Below are 9,570 nucleotides of genomic sequence, written 5' to 3' on the forward strand. Positions count from 1 at the left end.
GAGTTGTTAAGAGAAGTATATGATTTACCTTCCAAGTATTTGGAGATTTTCTATAATTTGATTTCATTATGATCAGAGAACACGCTCTATTTGATTTCAATTCTTTTAAAACCATTAAGATTGGTTTTGTGGGCCATGATATAATCTATCCCGGTAGATATTCCATAGTATTTGGAAAGAATGATGTTGTGTTGCTTCGAGGTTTTTATAAATGATGATTAGATCTTGTGGGTTGGTGATGGTGTTTAGTTCTTCTATATACTTGCTGGTTTTCTAGTTGTTTTATCAATTGTTGACAGAGGGGTGCTAAAGTCTTCAACTATAATTGTGGGTTTATATACTTCTTTGAGTTTTTTAAGTTTTGTTTCACATTGTACACTCTGTTGTTTGGTATACACAATTTAAGATTACTGTCTTCTTGGTGGATTGACCCTTTTATTGTTATAAAAATGTCCCTCTTTGTCTCTCACAAATTTCTTTCCTCTTAAGTCTATCTGATATTAGTAGAGCCACTTTTGCTTTCCTTTGATTGGTTGCATATTTTTCAGTCTCCTATTTTAATTTTTTATTTGTTTTTTAGTTAACATGACAGTAGAATGTATTTTGACATATCAGACATACATGGAGTATAACTATCCATTTTTATGGTTGAACATGATGGGGAGTCATGTATTCATATATGAACATAGGAAAGCTATGCCTGATTCATTTTACTGTTTTTCCTATTTCCATCCCCCCACCCTTCCCTTCATTCCCCTTTGTCTAATCCAGCATCCATTCTTCCCCGCCCCTCCACTTATTGTGAGTTAGCATCCTCATATCAGAGAGAACATTCGGCCTTAGTTTTTGGGAATTGGCTTATTTTACTTAGGATGATAGTGTCTGGTTCCACCCATTTACCAGCAAATGCCATAATTTCATTCTTTTTTATGACTAATATTACATTGTGCCACATTTTCTTTATGCATTCATCTGTTGAAGGGCATCTAGGTTGGTTCCATAGTTTAGCTATTGTGAACTGAGCTGCTATTAACATTGATGTGGCTGCATCATTGTAATATGCTTATTTAAAATTCTTTGGGTATATACTAGGAGTGGGATAACTGGGTCAAATGGTGGTTCCATTCCAAATTTTCTGAAGAATCTCCATACTGCTTTCCAGACTGGTTGCACTAATTTGCAGTTCTACCAATAATGTATGAGTGTACCTTTTTTTTGTTACATCCTCACCAAAACTTATTGTTACTTGTATTCTTGATAATTGTCATTCTGACTAGAGTGAGATGAAATCTCAATGTAGTTTTAATTTGCACGTCTCCGATTTCTAGAGATGTTGAACATTTTTTCATAGATTTGTTGATGGATCATATTTCTTCTGAGAAGTGTCTGTTTAGTTCCTTTGCCTATTTATTGATTGGTGTTTTAGTCAGCTTTTTTACTGCTGTGACTACAAGACCCAACCAGAGCAACTGCAGAGGAGGAAAAATTTATTTGAGGGTTCACATTTTCAGAGGTCTCAAGCCACAGACAGCAGGCTCCATTCCTTGGAGCATGAGATGAGGCAGAACATCATGGAGAAAGAGTGTCATGGAAAGAAGCAGCTTACATGATGATCAGCAAGGGGTGGGGGGGAGAGAGAGAGAAACATCTCCACTAGCCAGATACAAATATATACCCCAAAGCCCCAACTCTTCCAACCACACCCCACTTGGCTTCAGCCAGCGCTCAATTAATCCCATCAGGTGATTAATTCGATGATTGCATTAAGGCTCTTGTAACCCAATCATTTCTTCTCTGAACCTTCTTGCATTGTCTCACACATGAGTTTTTGGGGATACCTCACATTCAAACCGTGACAATTGGTTTATTGTTTTGGGGGTGTTTTTTGAGTTCTTTATATATCCTGGAGATTAATGCTCTGTGTGGGGTGCAGGTGGCAAAGATTTTCTCCAATCTGTATCAGCCTCTTATTTTAAATTTTTATTCAAAGTAAGTTTCTTGTAGATGTCATTGCCCATCAATGCTGTTGCTTAACTGATGTATTTAGATAATTAACATATAATGTAATTATTGAAAAGTCTTTCATTTTATTGTTTTCTGTTTATTCTCTCATTTTTTGTTTCTGTTTGCTTTTTTACTACCTTCCTGTGGATTAATTGAATACTTTTAGAATTCCATTCTGGGATATTCATAGGTTTTTTAAAATTTTTTTTAGTTGTAAATGGACACAATACCTTTATTTTATTTATTTATTTTTATGTGGGGCTGAGGATCAAATCCAGTGCCTCACATACGCAAGGTAAGTGCTCTACCACTGAGCTACAACCCCAGCCCACTATAGATAGTGTTTTTAAGTTTATATCTTTGTATAGCTTTTTAGTGTTTACTCTAAATATTACATTATATACATACACTTTAAAATGATCTACTGGTGTCATTATTTTACCAGTTCAAGTGATGTTTGAAACCTTACCTCCTTTCATTCTTCCCAATTTAAAATGTAATTGTTTTAAGTATTTCCTCTACATACACTTAGAACCACATCAGATAGTGTTACAATTTTTCTTCAACTATTATATACATAATTCAGAAAACTCAAGAGAAAAGGGAAAATCTTTCTGAGGGTCACATAATTGTGGGTGCCTAGGGTCCTCCTCCTGACTCATGATCAGAAACAAGTTGGTCAGGAAGCCTCTCTGCAGCCATGGATGACTTTTTTCTTTCTTTCTTTCTTTCTTTTTTTATTATTAGTAGTTCAAAACATTACAGAGCTCTTGACATATCATATTTCATACATTTGATTCAAGCAGATTATGAACTCCCATTTTTACCCCGTATATATATTGCAGATTCACATCGGTTACACATCCACTTTTTTACATACTGCCATACTAGTGTCTGTTGTATTCTGCTGCCCTTCCTATCCTCTACTATCCCCCCTCCCCTCCCATCTTCTCTCTCTACCCCCTCTACTGTCATTCATTTATCTCTCTTGGTTTTTTTCCCCTTTCCCCTCACTTCCTCTTATATGTAATTTTGTATAACAATGAGGGTCTCCTTCCTTTACCATGCAATTTCCCTTCTCTAGCAGATTATGCCATGCATGACTTTTAAAGATACTGTAAAGACACCCAGAGAATCAGACGGTAGCAATACATCAAATTAAATTACCCTCACTAGCCACAACATAAAATCACTGGAGAAGGTGCATATTGACAATCCAAGGTACAAAGGGAAAGAACCTAAAAGTTTTGTTTTTTTATTTTTTGTGGGGCTAGGAATTGAATCCAGGGCTTTGTGCGTGCAAGGCAAGCACTCTGCCAACTGAGCTATATCCCCAGCCCCCTGAAAGTTTTAAAGAAACATTTGCATGCCTAGCAAGACTCGGAAAACCACTACAAGAAACAAAACAAAACAAAACAAAAAAACTCCTCATGGTAACAGTTCTAAGACATGGGATTGTTTCCAGATGAGAACCCACAGGTGACTCACTCACTTGCTCAGTCCTTCTGAGACTAAGATTACTTTCATCAGCACTGAGCCAGGAGTGGAGGCTGAAGTCACCACTGCAGATGCTGAGGTCAATTATTTTAACAAATGTATTATCAGTTATTTTTTTTAAAAATAGGAAAAGGAAAGCTAGTTATTTATACATATTTTTGCTTACCACGCTTTCCCTTCCTTCCTGGCATTCTGAATTGTCATTTCCTTTCTGTTGGAGAGTTTCTTTTAGCCATTCCTTTTTAGTTTAGGTCTTCTGGCAACAAATTTACCTAGTTTTTCTTCATCTGAGAATATTCAAATTTCTTCTTCATTACTGAAGGACATTTTCATTTCACATAAAAGTCAGGGTTGGCAGTTCTTTTCTTTCAAACATAAAACTTGATGCCATTTTTCTATAGCCTTCATGGTTTCTGATAAGGAATGTGCTATCATTCAAATAGTTTTTCCCTTATAGGTAAGATGTAATTTTTAATTTAGCTGCTTTCAGTATTCTTTGTACTTAGTTTTCAGAAGTTTAATGGTCACATATTTTGGTATGGATTTCTAATGTTTTTACTGTTTGATGCTAACTCTGCTTTTTGTATCTACAGTTTTTGTCTCAGCTAACTTGCGGCTTTTCAGTCATTTTTGGAGTGTCTTCTTAACCTCACTCTCTTTCTCATCTCCATCTGGGAGTTTGGCAACATGTTAGAGCTTTTGTTACAGCCCTTATAGATTCCTAAGTTTCTGTGTATTTCTTTCAGTTTATTCTCTCTCTCTCTCTCTGTCGCTCAAATTGAGTAATTTGTATTGTTCTATCTTGTACTGATTCTTTCCTCTGTTCCCTCCATTCTGCTGTTCAGTTACCCACAGAGCTTTTAAATTTAGTCATTATTTTTCAATTTTAAAATCTCTATTTAGTTTTTCTTCTATCATTTTTTGCTGAGGCTTTTCACCTTTTTCCTGTTGCAAATGCATTCAGAATAGCTTTGGGATGTTTTTCCATGGTTGTTTAAAATGCTTGCCTGACAATGCTAACATCTTATTGCCTTAGTTTGGCAGCAATTGTCTTTTTTTCATTCAGTTTGAAATCTTCCTGGATTTTGGTATGACAAATGATTTTCAATTTAAACTTGACTTTCTTGTTTCTTTTTGAGACAGAGTCTTGCTACTTTTGCCCAGGCTGACTTCAACAGTACTAAGTTCAAGCAATTCTCTTGCCTAAGCCTCCTGAGCATCTGGTATGCTTCCATACCCAGCTCTGAATATTTTTGTGTTAAGCAACTATGGATTATATTTAAACCCATCTTAAGAGTTTCCTTGGATACTACTTAGCAGAAGAAAGGATTCTGTTTAGTTACTGCTAGGAGGAAGTAGATATTCAAGTTTCCAATTCAGCCTCTGTTGACACCTGTGGGAGATGACATTACTTCTGGGTGAAGATTGGAGTTCTAGCTTGGGTTCTTCACATGATCTCCACTGACACAGTGGTAGTGGTCTTGTTACTTCTATCTTCCTCTGACATCATCCCATTAGAGAAAGGAAGGGGCTCCTCTTTGCTGCTGGTTAAGGATAGAAGCTACCCTGTGATCTCCACTGATACCAGTGAAATGATAGAGGGCTCATTATTGGCCAGAAGATTTCAAGGTCCGGATCCCTACTTGACCTTCTCTGACCACTACTGCAGTAGTGGATACTGAGGCACTTTACAGCCCCATATGGATGAAAGTCAAGTTTACCTTCCTCTGCTTTTCCTGGTGTAGAGAAAATTCGATCATAAATTCTTCTATGGATTGAGCTTAGCTTAAAGACATCTATATAGTGTCTCTGTGTGTGGTTTGTTTGATTTTGGTTTTGCTAGGCTGTCCTTTCCAGGTCTTTCTATAGAGAGTGCAGGCTTTGTTTGGGGTTTTTGCTTGGATTTACCTCTTGACATTTCTGCATTGCTGATTTCTTAGTTCCAAGCCTGATTTATATGAGGGGGAAAAAAGATAATCCAGAGAATATACCACAATGTCATTCTTTGTGTCCTGAGATTGCTAGGTGATCTGTCTCTCCACCTTTCAAGGGTTTTTTGTTTGTTTATTTTAAATTTTGTTTTGTTTTTGGTACTGGGGGTTGAACCCAGGACCTCACATGTGTTAGGCAAGTACTTTATCACTGAACTACAGCCCCAGCCTTTTTTTATTTTTTGAAATTGCTTGTCTTTTACTATTAAGTTGGCTGACTTATAATTAAGTAGAATAACATTCATGGTTCATTCTGATTGAAAAAAACAGAAGCTTTATTTTTCTTAGGGTCATTATCACTGTCAAGAAGAAAATCAAGGTCATAACAGATTCTTTGTAGATTGTGCTAAGAATTAATGTAGCTTAATCACACCCTTTTTACTTTCTAGGTTAATTAAGCAAAATAAAATGGTGATAAATTTTCTTTGAAACTTACAAACACATGATTTTAGAATAACTGAATACATTAACCTCAAGATAAAACCATATTCTAAAATCATTATTTTAAATTTAAAGAAATAGATCCTTACAAGATAAAAATAGCCCATAGGCTATACTGCTGTTTTTTCTTTCTTTCTTTTTTTTTTTTTTGTTTGTTTAAACAAATATGCACCAGTGTTTCAACAATAAGGCAAATACCATGAATGTGAAAACTGATGTCTGCAATATACCACATTTAGAACTCAGGAGAGGTGAATTAGACAGGAGATAGTCATTCTAGTTAAACAATCAGATAACCTTATAACAAGTTGGTTTGCTGCATCAAAACTGTCCTTTTTTTTTTTTTTCTTGACAATTAGAGGTCCCAAGTTGTCTCCAGACTCTTGTTTTATGTTTTATGTGAGAAGCAACAGAGATTGGACCTCCAGCAATGACAGTACACAGTGTTATCTCCCAGCTCTTCCTTGTCAAAAGCATGTACTATCTTGGGGTTGTCTTTCTGGCTGTGAAGGTTTGCCATTGCTTTATTGTGAAGATCTTTAGCATAGACTATCTTGTAAGCTAGGTAACCAATTATAGTGGTTCCAGCTACAGGGTAACTGCTGCAATCCATTCAACTCCTGCACTGGAATGGGAAATCAGACCCTTGTTCCCAGGACATATGCATAGGACACCAATCAAAAATGCAACCCCCCAGCCTTTTTTGTTGTATTTTGAGACAGGGTTTTGCTAAGTTGCCCAGGCTGCCTCCAAGCTTCCTATTCTCTTGCCTCAGCCTTCTAAGTAGCTTGAGTTACAGGCATGCACCACCACAACCAGCTTCAGCAGTGTTTTTAAATGCGTGTTTTATATAATATACAGTATCTTCAGATATACTTAACAGGAGGAATAGGGAAAAGTTCATCTAGTCCAGAAGTCATCTCTGTCTTTGTATCTGAAGTCTAAGTGTATAGTTGTACCTTGCTTTTTAAAATCAGTTTCATAATCACTGCCTTTAATTAGAATGTTTATTTACTTTAAATTGAATGTTTTGGTTGAATTGTAGGTCTGTCATTTTGCTATTTGCTTTCTATTTGACCCGTTTATTTTTTTCCTTTCTTGCTTTCCTATGTGCTTTTAATAAAAAAAAAATCTAAATACTTGTTAAAGATGGTAAGGTAATCAGGCACAGTGGCATATCCATATAATCCCAGCTACTCAGGAGGCTGAAGAAGGATTGCAAGTTTGAAGCCAGCCTTGGCCACTCAGCAAGACTCTGTCTCAAAATTTAAGAAAGGACTGGGAAGGTAGTGGTGGAGTACTTGTCTAGAATGTGTAAGTTGCTGGGTTTGATCCCCAGTATTGGAGGAAAAATAAGTAGGGCGGAAGTCTTTCAAAGGAGGCCATGGCAAAAGGTACATACAGGCTTTACTGCATTGGGGTCTTGCAGTGGAGGACAGAGATCAGATTCAACTTTGACTTCAACAAGAACACATGGGGATTTATAACCATGGAGGATGATAGGGGTCAGGGGGTGTAAAATTATTAAAAGGAAGCATCAAGGATAAGGGGTTTTTAGCTAAAATGACTTGGGTACGGTTCCTGTTTAAGGCAGACCACTGTGACAAAACAGCAGAAGATAATCAGATAGCAAGGATGGGAGATTTTCCCTAAAACGACTTGGTATAACTTTTTCTCAAACTGGATTCCACTAGGACGGAGCAGAGGCCAAGGTTGTGGAACTTAACTCAGTGGAACTTGACTACAGTTTAAGTCAAATGACAATATTTCTCAGTATTATTAAAATAGTTTTTAGTATTCATTTTAACTCATTTACTTCTTTTTTTAAATGTATGATCTGCCTGCATTATATTTTAGTGGTTATGTTAGGGATTACACTACAAAACTTTAATTAGTCCAGTTCAGTTAAGGGTCATATAGTTTACTTCAGGTAAAATTGTAACAATTATGGCTCCACTAGTATCCCTACCCTACCCTTTGAGTTATTGCCATATGTAGCAATATATGTTATAAAACCAATACATGGTATGCATTTTTAAAGTCATATGTCTTTTAAAGAATAATAAAATATACAGATGCTTGTGTATTTATCCACATATTTAACATTTCTGGTGTTTGTCATTTTTTTTTTTTTTTCTGTAGATCTGAGTTGCCATCTGGCATCATTTTTCCTTGGCCCAAAGAACTAAATTTTTATGTTGGTCTGTTAGTAATAAATTCTTCAATTTTTTTTTTTACCCTCACCCTTACCACCTTGAATTGTTTTTATTTTGCTTTCATTTACAACCTGAGTCCAGGCTACTAAACTGCCTGAATATCAAATTCTTGTTTAACTTCTTTTTTAAAAAGCACGTTGACTATTCCAGTGTCATCTGTACTCCATTGCTTTTGATGAGACTTCTGTTTTTAATCACATCCTTGTCTCCTATGCTTTTCTCTGTTTTCTTTGGCTCTTAGCAATTTGATTATAATATTCCCAGGTGTGTTTTTTCTTTATATTTATTTGTTCAGGATTCACAGATTCTTGAATCTTTAAGTTCACGTTATTCAATAATGTTGAGATTTTAGTCACCACGTCTTCAAATATTTTCCTGCCCCTTTCTCTCCTAGTACTCCATACACATATGTTGGATCAATTAATATTGTCCCAAGGAGGTGAATAGTAAAGAGATAAAGTCAGAGAAGTAATTGGAATCTAAATAATGCAGGGCCTTGTAGGTCACAATAAGAACTTTGGTATTGAATGAGATGGGAAGTCATTAGAACATTTGGAGAAGGAAAAATAAGCTATAGATTTCCACATACATGTAGCAACATGAATCAATCATAAAATCACTGTGTTGAAAGGAGAATGCTTTATGATGAAATATTTACATGCACTCATAAGCTTATTTTAATATATAAAAAGGATCGACCAAACTGATATTATTCCAAGAATTTGAGGTTGATTTGATGTAAGAAAATTAATCTACTAATTGCTATATTAACTGATTAAAAAAGTTATGTGATTATCTCAATTTAGAAGCATTTGACAAAATACAAAGTACAATTCATGATTTAAAAAAAAAAAACTAGAATGGCAAGTCATTAATCTACGAGTATTTCAAGAACCTTGTTGCAAAATTCATGCCTAGTAATGAAATGCTGAAAGCTTTCCTTCGATTTTGAGAATGAGACAAGGACTTCCACCAACACTTTTTTTTCAGTTTTTTTTTTCCCCTCCCCTGTTACTGAGCTGAGAACTGAGCCCAGTGGCACTCTACATCCAAGCTACACCACTAGTTTTTAATTTTATTTTGAGAAAGGGTCTCAATGAATTGCCCAGGCTTGCATCAGCCTCCCGAGTCACTGGAAAATCACAGGCTTACATCACCACACTGGGCTCCAACACTTCTACTGAACATAGAAACTGACTTCTTGGCCAGTAGAGTAAAACAAAAATAAATAAATGAGCCCAGTATGGTGGCACACACTTTTAATCGCAACAGCTGGGGAAGCTGAGATAGGAGGATTGCAAGTTTGAAGCCAGCTTCAGCAACTTAGCAAGACCCTCTATCAAAATAAAAAAAATAAAAAGGCCTGGGGATGTAGCTCAATGGTAAAGCACTTCTGGGCTTAACCCCCACCCCACCCCCAC

Source organism: Marmota marmota, unplaced genomic scaffold, assembly GCF_001458135.2.
Source record: "Marmota marmota marmota unplaced genomic scaffold, marMar, whole genome shotgun sequence".
In the NCBI taxonomy this organism is placed as follows: domain Eukaryota; kingdom Metazoa; phylum Chordata; class Mammalia; order Rodentia; family Sciuridae; genus Marmota; species Marmota marmota.